The 13,838-nt window shown below is 44.1% G+C and overlaps 1 protein-coding gene across 2 annotated transcripts in view; it reads left to right on the plus strand.

Annotated features, from left to right (window-relative positions):
* Positions 1-13,838, plus strand: part of NBDY (negative regulator of P-body association) — a 156,241-nt gene that overhangs the window by 90,020 nt on the left and 52,383 nt on the right. The window contains exon 3 of one of the 2 annotated variants that reach the window (XM_058713514.1): positions 4,458-4,575. The exons of the other annotated variant lie outside the window; for it this stretch is intronic. The gene's annotated coding sequence lies outside the window, so the exon portion shown is untranslated. Of the gene's footprint in view, positions 1-4,457; positions 4,576-13,838 lie in introns of those variants that run through there. 2 annotated transcript variants of the gene reach the window in all.

A 13,838-nucleotide genomic window follows, 5' to 3' on the forward strand; every position in this document is an offset into this window, starting at 1 on the left:
CGCGCACGCACACACACGCATGCATGCGCGGCTTTATTCGGGTAGACCCGCCTGGGCAGGCACCCACACTCGCACAGAGGGACTCTCTGTGCGAGGAGGCTCGGTGGGCCCGACTGACGCCCTTCCTTGTTCCTTTTTCTTCCTCCTTACCCCTTTCCGTTTGGCCTCCCACTTCCCAGTTGGGTCCAAGAGCATAGCCAAACAGGCCTCTCTCTGGACAGGGCTCAACCCCTGCCCTGAGTGGCTGAGACTTTGCCTTGGCTGATGACTCTTCCCCTAAGAGGCCCCTGCTGGTTCCACCTGTCCAGTTGGGGCGCAGTGCCTTTTGAGATCACATTCATTCTTCTCTTCCGCTCCAGTTCTTTCTGTGCTTGCAGTTTGCTCTCTCCACTTTGGTCTCCTTACTCTCACTCCTCTTCTGGCACTTCTTGCTCTGTGGATGTCCCCAGAATAAAAAGTGTACTTGTCCTGTGGAAGTGAAAATGGCCGCGTGGATTGGGGGAGCAAGGGACATCCCCTTACAACCATCCCTTTATTACCCTGGGAGACTAAGGCATCCCTCACGTCCCTTGTCCCCTACATCCCGGGATCTTTTTGCGAACCTAGTGGTGTTTTCCCTGGGTGCCCTCCTACCCTCTCTTTGCCCTGCGTACATACCCCCAGGCTCTTTGGCTCTTTGGCCCTTGGGCCCTTGGGCCCTTTGGAGTGGGCCCCTTACATACTCAAGGTGTGGCTCAGCCTCTCCTTTTGCCCTCTGCAGGCCCTACAGGCGGACCTCTGGGTCAGAACCCAGCGGTGGCACACAGGAAGGCACCCCTTTGGCGACAGGCTGCCTGGCGGTGGGCCCTGCCCTGGCCAGGCAACTTGTAGCTTGTGTCTCCTTGTCATTCCTCCTGTCTGTTACCCCCACAGTGAGGCGGGCCTAGGCTGCATCCACATCCACCACAACATTGGCCGTGGCAAGGTGGATGGTGGTGACATTCTGCTTCTCTCTGTTCCTTTCCCTTTCTGTGCTAAGCCCACTGCTGGGCGGGGGCGGGGAGCTTGGGGCGGAGGGGGGCGGGTGGCGTGGGGGAGAGGGGTGCTGCGGCAGGCTGTGGGGCAGGCTGTGGGGCGCTGTCGGTGGTGATGGGTGGGGAGGGGTGTGCTAGGGGCTGGGCGATGTGGGGGCGGCGGCGGGTGGGTGGGATGCGGTGGCGGGTGGCTTTGTGTTTTGGGGGGTGGGGGGTGCGTGAGGGGGAACCAGTGGTCCATGGATCCTCCTGTCACCTCGGATCTTTGGTGTGGGGCGGTGGGGGTTGGGGGGCCCTGGTATAGCAGAAGGCCGTATAGAGGTGCAACGGTGTCCCTTCTCGGACCCGTGGTGGAGGTCACGCTCATCCTTGAAACACATGACCCAGAGGTTACTCTGCAATGAAACAGCATCATGAACCCAAGACTTGCAAAATACCTCGTGGCTTTCCATTCCATGCAGTTCTTCTTCTGACCCAAGCTCTTAAAGTCAACGCTTGAACCTGTTGGAGCCTCTTCAAGTTGTGCCCTGCTTCCCCTTGTTCTCAGTCCAGTCGCCTGACCCGGCCCGATACGGGTTTCAGTGTGTGCCTACAAGCTGTGTCCTGCATTTCCACATGCGGCTGGGAGGGGCGTGCGGGGGGCTGGGGGTCGGGGCTAAGGAAAGCACATAGGCGAGCACCCACTCCCGCCACACGCTCGGGTACACGCAGGGCCACACACGCACGCACCCAGGCATGCACCGTAGATGCAGACTGAGCATGCTCACACAGGCACACACTCACTCACACAGGGTCAGGGACCCACGCATTGCCGGGTGGGCTCTCAAAGAGGGACCTGCAGCCAGGCAGTCCCGCGTTGCATGAGTTGGTCATCTGTGAGCAGGTCTGCCCAAGCGAGGGGTGTGAATCTGGAGCCTCGCTTGTTTACCCAGATAGATGGGGACTCCCGGTTGGAGGAGAGTCAGTGGCCTTCCTCCACAGAATGGGGGGCCCCGTGTGGGGCCGGGCCGTGTGACTCGGGGATGTTGGATGGCCTTGCCAAGGCCCCTCCCTGCGTGAGAGCGAGGGCTGCCTGCCCAGAGCCAGTGCTTATGTGAGTGCTTGGTTCCCCGTTCCTGGGGAGCCTCCTGGATGTAGCCCTGCGGTTGCAGGTTCGGGCCAGCCATTTCTGGCTGCTTTGTCCGGCCAGCCCAAGGTGCTGGTGACCTCAGCCTGTAGCTCCAGGCCCTGGGGAGCAAGCGCACCAGTGACTTACCAGCCGGTATGGTGGCTGCTGGCTTGTCCAGGAGGGGTCCTATTGGACATAAACCCTCACGCAGGGTCACAGAGGCGGGTTGATGGGTCTTTTGCCCTCTGCTTCTCCCAAGAGCTGGAGCCAGGAACAATGGGGTAGGATGAAAGGAAGGGGAAAGGCCTGCATGCTGTGCAGCCTCGTGGTCAGTGGTCATTTGGCCCTGTGTATTGGGGTGGTCAGCTTGGACCCTGGTGGCTGGTTTGTTTCTATTTGTCTTGTTCTTCATTCCGTGTTGTGGGGTGTGTTTTGCCCTGTGGTTTTCGGGGTTTGATGCTTTGTGGTCTCTTTGAGTGTGGTGTGGGTTTTCGTGTTTTGTGTTTCAAGGGGGTTCTGGTTTTGCTTCTGTGCTTTCCATTTTCTTTGTTAGGGGTTTTTTCTTGTTGTTGTTGTTGTTGTTGTTGTTGTTGTTGTAGTAGGGTTTTTTTCTTGTTGTTGTTGTTGTCGATTTTGTTTGTTTGTCCTTACCTGAGTAGGATGAGGACCCAGACCTGAGGTGGTGGTTTGAAGGGGAAGGGGGCAGGGTAGGCATTCTGTTGGCATTCATTCGTGGAGCCATACTGCCATCAAGTGGAAAATGTTTCTGTCCGAGGGAGCAGCGTGTGCTCAAGTCCTGGGGAAAAGCTCAAGTGCTGGGGAGAAGCTCAGGAGTGGGAAGGAGATGACCTTGTGTATATGTGTCAGTTGCAGGAAGCAGTGGGGGCTGGTGTGGGGGAGGTGTCTGCGTAAGGGGGAGCAGGGTGTGTGTGTGTATGTGTGTGTGTGCGTGTGTGCGTGTGTGCGTGTGTGTGTGTGTGTGTGTGTGTGAGTGGTTTGCCCTGAAACTGCATTGGATCCCTAGCTCCTGGCCTTCCCTTCGCCTGTGTGCTGGATCGGAGATTCCACCCCGGCTCCAGAGCTGAGGAAGGCACTCAGAAACCCCAGGGGCAGCCTGTGATGGCTGAGCCCTGGAGTTGCCTAGGACTGCCAAGCACCAAGAGTCCCGGCCCCAGAATCTCCAAAGGCCCCCGCTCCCAGTGTGGAAAGGGGCCTCCTGATGCCTGAGTGCCCCAGCATGGCACCCACCTACTCAGCACAAAGGACACCAGAGGAAACGCCCCCAGGTCCCTGCATTCAGTGGGTGAGTAGCTTCTCCTGGACCCATCCCAAAATGGCTGACAGGGAAGCTCCGCCCCCTGGGCTGCTTGGTCTTGGGGCTGCCTGCTGTGTCCCCAGGGCCCTTAGAGTTCCTGCTTCCCCGCTGGGTCCCAGTGGCAGTCACATGTCTCTCTAGGCCTCTGACCCCTCACGTGGAAAACCTGGCTTGGGCAGAGCCCAGACAACCCAGCAGCACATCCTTGCTGACCCCTGTGGCTGCCAGAAGGCAGGTTGCTGCTGCCTGGGCTTTTCAGAGACGGTTTCCGCTGGATGGCACTGTGGCTCCAGATATGGCACTCACCCCCTTTCCCTGCCCCCACTCAACCTTCCTCTCCCTGCATTTGCTGTCAAACAAGGAGAAGGGAACTACAACAACAACAACAACAAAAACCATTCATCATCCCCTTCCATCCTCCTCCTGTTCTTTCTACTCTTGTCTTCCTCTTCCTCCTCCTCCTCCTCCTCCTCCTCCTCCTCTTCCTCCTCCTCCTGGTCCTCTTCCTCCTCCCCCTCCCTAGCCCCTGGCCCCTCTTGCTGCTCCTTCAGGCCAAGGATCACCTATATCACCTTTGGCTGATCTCCAGGCCAACTTGACCACTTTGGGGGCAATCCTGCCTGTGTAGTGAAGAGTTTTTTCCCTCTAGGCCTCTGACTGCTGCCATGAGGGAAACTTTGCTTGGGTAGAGCCCAGACAACCCAGCAGTACATCCTTGCTGACCCCTGTGCCTGCCACATGGCTGGTTGCTGCAGTCTGGGCTTTTCAGAAGTAGTCTTATGTGAATTCTTAACGTTTTTGCTTAGGGATATTTTGCAAAGTGTAAATATGTACTGCCATGTTAATTCTTTTTATTTTGTAATGTGTGTTCAAAAATCGCAGCATAATGCCAATGTTTTATTGAAAATATTTAGTATATAGTCATCTCTATCGCTCAAGGTTTTAACTATTGGACCTCCTTTGTGGTCCTTATCTTAAGGTTCATGAGTTCCAACTCACTATGTACTTCTCTGCTTTCCAGGAGGAGCTAGTCGGATCGCCATCCACATCTCCTTGTGCCCATCTCCTGCTTTTGCCTCTATGCATTATAAAGATTTAAAAATAAAATAAATTATAATAAATTTATATTTTTATTTTAATGTCCTTTGTGAGATTAGTCATTGTTAGTCTTCCCTCTGTATTATATTTGTATATGATAAATCTTGTATTGTGAATTTTTCTTTGAATTTGTAACATTATTTACCTGTGAGTTTTAAACAGTTTTATTTGTTTTATTGGTTCATTGTTTTCTCTGACATTAAATTCCCTTCATTGTATGAAAATAATTATCTTTTTAATGTTCTTTTCTAGAAAGGGACTTTAGCATTATGGGCTTTTTGAGGCCTAGTTTTATTTTGTTTTCACAAATAATGTTAATATTGTGTGCAAAATACAGGATAGTCAAATTATTTCCCAGGTTCAAAGCAATGTTCTAGATTTTCCACCGATCTTAGAACTCTAATGTCCATGTAGAAAAATGTTAAAATAATGTTACCTATGTCACTTTTTCCTTCAGTCATATCTACTTAGCACCCCGAGTCCTTCCTTTGGAAAGATTTCACTTCTTAGGGAAATTGAAAATAGTATTACCTTTGTATGCTAGTCACCACTCTTTGATCGCATAATATTTGCTGCCTTGGCCCCTACGTAATCCCATGATGCTGACTGTAATTGAGTTGGTTCCCTTGTGTCCTCCTCACTTCTTCTCGTCCCTGGTACTGGCGTTTTCAGTATGTTCTCTCTGTTACCCAGGATCCTGATGCACTGCTCCTTCCTGCTCTTCAGGATCACACTGTCTATAAGTTGTGTTATTGCTGTGATGTCCTTTATTTCCTGTGTTTTAAGTCTTGCCTTTGACTTGTCATCTGGGGATGCATTGTGTTTCACCCCTTGTGTCCTAAGTTGTGGTTTCACTGGGGCTGATCGGCTGTTACCTTGAACCCTTCCCAGAATTCCTGATTTGTGGATTTAAACTTCTGTGGCCATACATACTACTGCTGGTTTTTGCCCTTCCCCCTAGATCCTGAGTTGCTGCTTTGAGTTGTCATCAGAAGCTGCCGCTCTGCTGTGTCTAGTTTCTTATATGCCAAGTAGCATATATGATCACTAACACTAGGACCATTCTGCTGCTGTTACACCCCTCATCCCTGGTTCCTAAGTTAAGACTTTGACTTCCATCACTAAGACCTGTATCTTGTTTTCTGCACACTTCCCTCTGCTTTCTGAGAACACACTTTGACCTCCAGGGCATGCTGTTACTGCACTCCTTTCCCTGGGCCCAGGCCACTGCTATAATTTGTCAGCCTTAAGCTCCTGATTTAGCTGCATCCTGCTTTTTTTTCTGCCAGGACCTTAGTCACATGCTGAGTCCCAGTGATTCAGTGCAAGTTCAGTACGTGTTGTGCACATGCCCTGAAATCTGAAACCAGCACTATGGTAAATGCAAATACTCCTGTGCCCTAGGCATCAGATGCTATAGTAGTTCCACATGCCTCTGAGCCCAAAACCCCTAGCTCTGTTGTCACTGAGTGCCAGCATGCAATACTTGGCTCCAAGTAGGACACCTTGTATAGAACTTCCCTCCATGGGTGCAAAAGGAGAACCAAACAAGCCCAATAGCCTTTGCCTCTGAGGAATCCAACAGCTCTAGCCACCACTTCCACCACAAACATGTGCAGGGGACCTGCAAACTTGGCCACTGTGGTACATCTAGGATTTTCTTTATTGACCTTAGCTGACAGAACTGCTTGGAGAATACACTCCTGCACAATCCTCAGAATCAGAGATGCTGCATCCTACTCAACTTGTACCCTTTATCTTTAACAAAATATTAGCAAACCAAATTAAAAAATACATTAGAAGGATCATATACCATGATCAAGTACGATTTATTCTTGGGATGCAGGGATATTTCAACATCCACAACTAAATCCTATGTTGCACCATATAAACAAAATAAATGATATAAATCATATGATTATCTCAATATATGCAGAAAAATTACTTGACAGAATTTATCCTTTTATGATAAAACCTCTCAACAAAGTGGGTATAAAGGAAATGTACCTCAACATAATAAAGCCATTTATGACAAATCCTCAGTGGTGAAACATTAATAGCTTTTTCTCTAAGATCAGGAGCAAGATAAGGATACACACTCTCTCCACTTTAATTCAACATAAAAGTGCCAGGACTAGCTACAGCAGTTAGGCAAACAAAAACAAACAAGCAAAAAACCATGCCAACTGGAAAGTAAGAAGTAAAACTGTCACTATCTTCAGATCACATGATATTTTATATAGAAAATCCTAAATATTCCACCAAAATAACTGTTACAACTTTACAAATTCAGTAAATTTGCAGGATACATAATTAATATGCAAAAAATCTGTTGCATTTTTACATGCTAATACTGAACAATAAGAAAAATAAATTAAGAAAGCAATCCATTTTATAATTGCATCAAATCTAATAAAACACCTAGAAATAAGTTTAACCAAGGATTTGAAAGACTTGTACCCTGAAAGCTTTAAGAGACTCTTGCAAGAAATTAAAAAAAAAAAATGGAAATGTATTCCGTGGTCATGAATTGGAGGAATTAATATTGTTAAAATGTAAATATTAAGCAAAGTTTATCTACACATTGTATCCAATCACTTTCAAAATTCCAATGACATTTCTTACAGAAATAGTAGAATCCTAAAATCTTTATGGAATTGTAAAAAAAAATCCTAAATTGTGAAAGCAATCTTAAGAAAGAACAAAACTGGATGCAACAGACTTCCTGATTTCAAACTATATACAAAGGTATAATTATCAAAACAGTATGATGTTGGTATAAAAATAGACACATAGGTCAATGGAACCTAATAGAGACCCCAGAAATAAACCCATGTATGTATGGTCAATTAATTTGCTACAAAGAAGCCAGAAACTGGTACCAGACAAACAGGACAGCCATATGCAAAGGAATGTAACTGGACCACTATCTTATACCTTCCAAAAAATCATCTCAAAATAGATTAAAGACTTGAATATAAGACCTAAACCCATACAACTCCCTAGAAGAAAACTTAGCAGGTAAGCTCTTTGACATAGGTCTTGTTGATGAATTTTTGGAACTGACTCCAGTAGTAAAAGCAACAAAAGAAAATAAACAGTTGGGACTATATCAAACCAAAAAGCTTCTGTACCTTACAGGAAACCATCAACAAATGAAAAGGCAACCTAGTGAATGGGAGAAAATATTTGTATGTCATATATTTGATAAGGGGTTAGTATTCAAAACATATATTAAGAACCACAAACAACTCATTAGCTAAAAAAAAATTCTGATGAAAAAAATAGTCCTAGGAAATGAATAGATATTTCCCAAAGAAGATATACAGATGGCTATCAGGTACATGAAAAGATGTTCAGCATCACTAATCATCAGGGAAATGCAAATCAGAATCACAGTGAGAATCATCTTACACCTGTTAGAGTGTGTTTTGTCAAAAAGACAAGAAATAAATGTTTGCAAGGATGTCAAGGCAATTATACACTATTGGTGGGAATGTAAATTAGTGCTGCCACCATAGAAAACAGTATGGAGGTTTCTTAAAAAAATTCAAAATAGAGGTGCACCTGACTGGCTCAGTTGGTAGAGCATTTGACTCTTGATCTGAGTCATGAATGAAACTTCACATTGAGCATAAAGCTTACTTAAAAAAAAGTTTAAAATATGGGGCACCTGGGTGGCTCAGTCAGTTAAGCATCTGACTTCAGCTCAGGTCATGATCTCATGGTTTGTGAGCTGAAGCCTCATGTCAGGCTCTGTGCTGACAACTCGGAGCCTGGAGCCTGCTTCAGATTCTGTGTCTTCCTCTCTGCCCCTCCTTCTCCACCCACCCCCATCTCTCTCTCTCAAAAAATAAACATTAAAAGCATTTTTTTTAATTAAAGAAAGAACTACCATATGATTCAGTACTTCATTTCTGGGTTTTATCTGAAGAAAACAAAAACACTGATTCAAAATGGTATCTGCACCACTGTGTTCATTACAGCATTATTTACAATCGCTCAGATATGGAAACAACCTAAGTGTCTATTGATAGATAAATGGATAAAGAAGATACCACACATACACATGCACATATGTGTGTGTGCACGCACACACACACACACACACACACACAAATAATATTCAGTAATAAAAAAAAAGAAAATTTGCCAGTTGTAACATCGGGGATGGTCATTGTAGGCATTATGCTAAGTGAAATAGGTCAGACAGAGAAAGTCAAATACCATATGATTTCACTTATATGTGGAATCTAATCACTCCCCCCCCCAAAAAAGCTTGTAGATAAAGAGAACAGATTGGTGTTTTACTAGAGGTGTGGCCATCAGTGGGCAAGATGGGTGAAGGGACTCTAAAGGTACAAACTTCCAAATTTGAAATAAGTCATGGAGATATAATGTATAGCATGGCAATGATGGTTAGTAATACTTTACTGCATATTTGAAAGTTGCTAAGAAGTCCTCATGAAAACAGAAAGTTGTGATTATGTATGGTAGTAAATGTTAACTTGATCTATTATGGTGGTTCTTTCACAATACATACAAATATTGAATCATTATATTGTACAACTAAAACTAATATAGTTTCAATTGTATCTCAAGATGAAAAAAAGAAAAAATGAGAAAAAAATGTGACATAAACAAAATGTGGGGTAGAGGCAAGAAAATATTGGGAATTTCTATGTATAATTGACATTATTATTGGTCTAAAATAGACTTAGAAGATATATTATGAAAGCCTTATTGTAACTAGATAGCTAAAACCTATAGTACATACACAAAGACAAAGAGAAATTAATCAATCCATAATCTTACAAAAGTAATCAATACACAAATGAAACAGAGAGGTAGAAAGGAACAAAGGATCTTTAACAGAATCAGAAAATAACTTAAAATCACAATAGGAAGTTCTTAATATATAATTAGTCTGAATGAAAATAGTTTAAATTCCTCTATCAAAGTGCATAGAGTGGCTGAATGGGTAAAAATGTGACACATAACTGTATTCTGCTTAAAACAAACTCACTTAAAATTTAAGGAAATGCATTTAAGAGTCTTCTTGATGTTATTTGTTTGTTTCTTTGTTTCTGAAAGTGAAAGTATGGGAAGGATATTCCATGCAAAATAGACACCAACAGAAAACGGGTAGCTATACTTAGATAAAACAGTTTAATACGTCAAAAGCTGTGAATAGAGCCAAATGTTATTATATAATAATAGGAGAATTTTAAGAAGATATAAGAACTGTAAACATATATTCACCCAATATTGGAGCACCTTAAATATATTAAATAGTTATTAACAGATCCGAAGGAAAAAAAATATCAATGCAATAATAGGTACATGAATACCCTATTATCAACAATGGATAGATCACACAGGCAGAAAGTGAATATTAAAATAGTGGACTTGAAGTATACTTTAGATTAAATTGACCTAACAAACACATAGACAACATTCCATCCAACAACAGCACAATGCATATTTTTCTTAAGCACACAGAAACATTTTCCAGGATAGATCATATAGTTGTCACAAAGTAACTTTTAACATTTCAAAATATTGAAATCATATCAGATATCTTTTCCAAACATAATAGTATGAACTTAGAAAACAATAGCAAGAGGAAAACAGGGAATTTCACCAATATGTGAAAAATAACACACTCCTGTAAAACCAAAGGCAATAAGTGAAAGAAGAAATCAAAAAGGAAATCAGAAAATATCTTGAGGGGAAAAAACCTTCAAAGACAAATGGAAACAGCATACTAAAACTTGTGGGATGCAGGGTTTCCAGTTCAAGATGGTGACTTAGGAGGACATCCTCCATGGAACGCACCCAATTATACCTATTTATAGAGCAATTCTTTCTGAAAAAGAACTGACAATCCATTAAGCAGCTTCTGCACAATGAAAGAACAGTAAAAGAGAACAGCAAGACAGATCCGTAGTAAAAAAAAGAGAGAGGGAGAGAGAGAGAGAGAGAGAAAGAGAGAGAAAGAAACCCCACCTCTGGTGCTGCAACTGCAGAGGGGAGGAATAGTATTGGACTAGGAAAAGATTCATCTGTCCTTGGGCACAAGGCTGTGGTTTAAAGGAGCAACCAGTTTATAAAAGAGTCAACCCCAGAACTCTTGTCACCTGGAGCTGCTGGAACTTTCTCCGGGTGAGATGGCCTGACATGGTCTATGCTCACCCTTCACCTTGAAAACAGAGATCAGTGTGCAGTTTGTGTGCCCTAATCATCCTACCACCTCAGTGAATCCTGGGCCCCTAGTCTACACCAGCCCTAGCCATCCCATCAAGGTGGCCACAGGGTGGTGCACACCAAGACAATCCTGTTCAGTACCCACTATAGCTCCATCCTTTCCTCCCAGATGACACAGGTACAGAACACCCTAGAACAGCCAGGCCCATACTAGTTCAACTTCAGATGGCTTCCTAGGTCACCGCTATTGCAGAGTGCTCCAGAACCTCCCAAATGACTACTTTGGATCCAGCTACCCTACCAGGGTGACCCCTGTGCAGAGCACCCCAGGAACTCCCCTTGCCCTGTGCCTGCATCAGTTCTAGCCATCCTGGCAAGGCACTCTCTGCAGAGTGCCCCAGAATATCCCTGCCTGCACTGGTCTCAGTTCCAGTTGTCTGGCCAAGACATCCTCTGCATTGAGCACCCAGGGACATCCCAGCATGCAACCAGTTCAGCTTCAGTTGTCACACCAGGTCACCCACAGTGTGGAGAGCCCCAGAACACCTTGCTTTGTATCCACCTCAGCTATCTTGCCAAGTTGTCCTCTGTGCAAAGTGCATTGGGTTCCCTGGCTTACACCCACTTCTATCAGAGAACCCTGTGCTCAGAGAGCCCAGAACCTCGCAGCCCACATACCACCTCAACTCCAGCCACCCCAGTAGAGACTCCCTGCATGGATAGCACCAGAACAACCTGGGTTGCATCCATTTCAGCTTCAGCTATACTGCCAGGGTGCATTCAGCATGTAGAACTCTAGGATCCCCGGCTTGCATCCACTTAAGCATAAGGTGTCCTGACAGGATACATACTGCACAGAGAACCACAGAATCCTCCAGATTAAGCCCATTTTAGCTCCAGCTGCCCTGCCAGAGTGTACCCGGTGTGAAGCACCCTGGGACCCCCTTACTCATATCCACATCAGCTTTAGCTGTCCTGCCAGCGTGCCATCAGTGAATAGAACCATGCGACACCCCAGTGTGCATCTGCTTTAGCTGCCAGGGTACCCATGTACAGAAAACCACAAGACCTTCCAGCCTGTCCCTGAGCTCTGTCCCTGAGCTCCAGCTGCACAGCCAGAGCACCATCTATGGAGAGCTCTGGGATACCTCAGCTAATACCTGTTTCAGCTTCTGTGCATAGATCTCAGAACAACACAGCTTGCGTGAAATTTAGTTTTTGTTGTTTGTTTTTTGTTTGTTTTTTGTTTTTTTATATGAAATTTATTGTCAAATTGGTTTCCATACAACACTCAGTGCTCATCCCAAAAGGTGCCTTCCTCAATACCCATCACCCACTCTCCCCTCCCACCCCTCATCAACCCTCAGTTTGTTCTCAGTTTTTAAGAGTCTCTTATGCTTTGGCTCTCTCCCTCTCTAACCTCTTTTTTTTCTTCCCCTCCCCCATAGACTTCTGTTAAGTTTCTCAGGATCCACATAAGAGTGAAAACATATGGTATCTTTCTCTGTATGACTTATTTCACTTAACACTCTCCAGTTCCATCCACGTTGCCATAAAGGGCCATATTTCATTCTTTCTCATTGCCATGTAGTATTCCATTGTGTATATAAACGACAATTTCCTTTTAACTGTTCTGCCAAAGCACCTGCTGCATGGAGAGCCCATGGGCCACACCCATCTGTGACCATGTCGGCTTTAGCTATCCTGGCAGGGGAGTCACTTCTTAAACTTTGGAGAGCATTGGAGCCCTCAGCCCATGACATCCACAGCTCCAGCTAGTCAGCTAAATTCTCCAAGCACACAGTCTACATAGGGAACCATACATAAAATGATGCCTTCAAGTTTTTAGAAGTAGCTGTTCCACCTAGTCCATAGAAACAAACACAGAAAGTCAGGAAAAATGAGGAAAAAGAGAAATATGCTGCAAAAGAAAGAATACAAAATCTCTGAAAAGAACTAATGAAACAAGGATAAGCAAAATGCCTGATGAGAATTTAAAGTAATTTAAAGTAGTCATACTAGAGAGCTGCCCTGGGCAGGAGAGGAGTTAAAGACCTCAGTGAGACCTTCAATAAAGAGATACAAAATATGAAAAAGAGCCAGTTAGAGTTGAAGAATAAGGTAACTGAAATAAAAAGAATACACTAGAGGAAATCAACTGATTAGCAGATGCAGGAGAATGTATCAGTGATCTGGAGGACAGTATAATAGAAAGCACCCAAGCTGAACAACAAAGAGAAAAGAATGTTAAAAATGAAAATAGCTTAAGGGATCTAAAGCTAAAAAAAGCATTATAAGGGTCTCAGAAGAGAAAGAATGAGGCAGAAAACTAATTTGAAGAAATAGCTGAAAAGTTCCCTAACCTGAGAAAGAAAATAGACATCCAGGTTCAAGAATCACAAAGAGCTCCAAGCAACATAAACCCAAGGAGGAACAGACCATGACATATAGTAACTAAAATGTCAACGATTAATGAGAGAGAAACAAAAATTTACCCAAAAGGGAAAGCCTATGAGACTATCAACTGATTTATCAGCAGAAACTTTGCAGCCAGAAGAGAGTAGCAGGATATATCCAAAGTGCTGAAAGAAAATGAAAAACAAACAAACAAACCTACAACTAAAAATATTCTACCAGGCAAGATTATCATTCAGAATTGAAAAAGACATGGAGTTTCCCAGACAAAGAAACGTTAAAGGAGTTTATCACCACTAAACCAGTCTTATAACAAATATTAAATTTCTTTAAGCAGAAAATAAATGGCCATAATTACATGTATGAAAATTGTGAATAAGAAGTAGAAAAATGACAGCATATACATAAAATGCGAGGTAGAAAGTATTTTCTTTTGTTTTTTGTTCGTTCGTTTGTTTTAGAATGTTTGAAATTAAATGCACCAACTTAACATAGACTGCTGTATACTTGGGATGCTATATATAAACCTCCTGGTAACCACAAACCCTAAAACTATAGTAGATACACAAAAGGTAAACAGAAATAAACTAAACATAAAACTACAGAAATTTATTAAACATAAAGGAGAACAAAAGAGGAAGAAAGGTGGGGCGCCTGGGTGGCGCAGTCGGTTAAGCGTCTG

This window comes from Neofelis nebulosa, chromosome X, assembly GCF_028018385.1.
Source record: "Neofelis nebulosa isolate mNeoNeb1 chromosome X, mNeoNeb1.pri, whole genome shotgun sequence".
NCBI classification, from domain to species: Eukaryota; Metazoa; Chordata; class Mammalia; order Carnivora; family Felidae; genus Neofelis; species Neofelis nebulosa.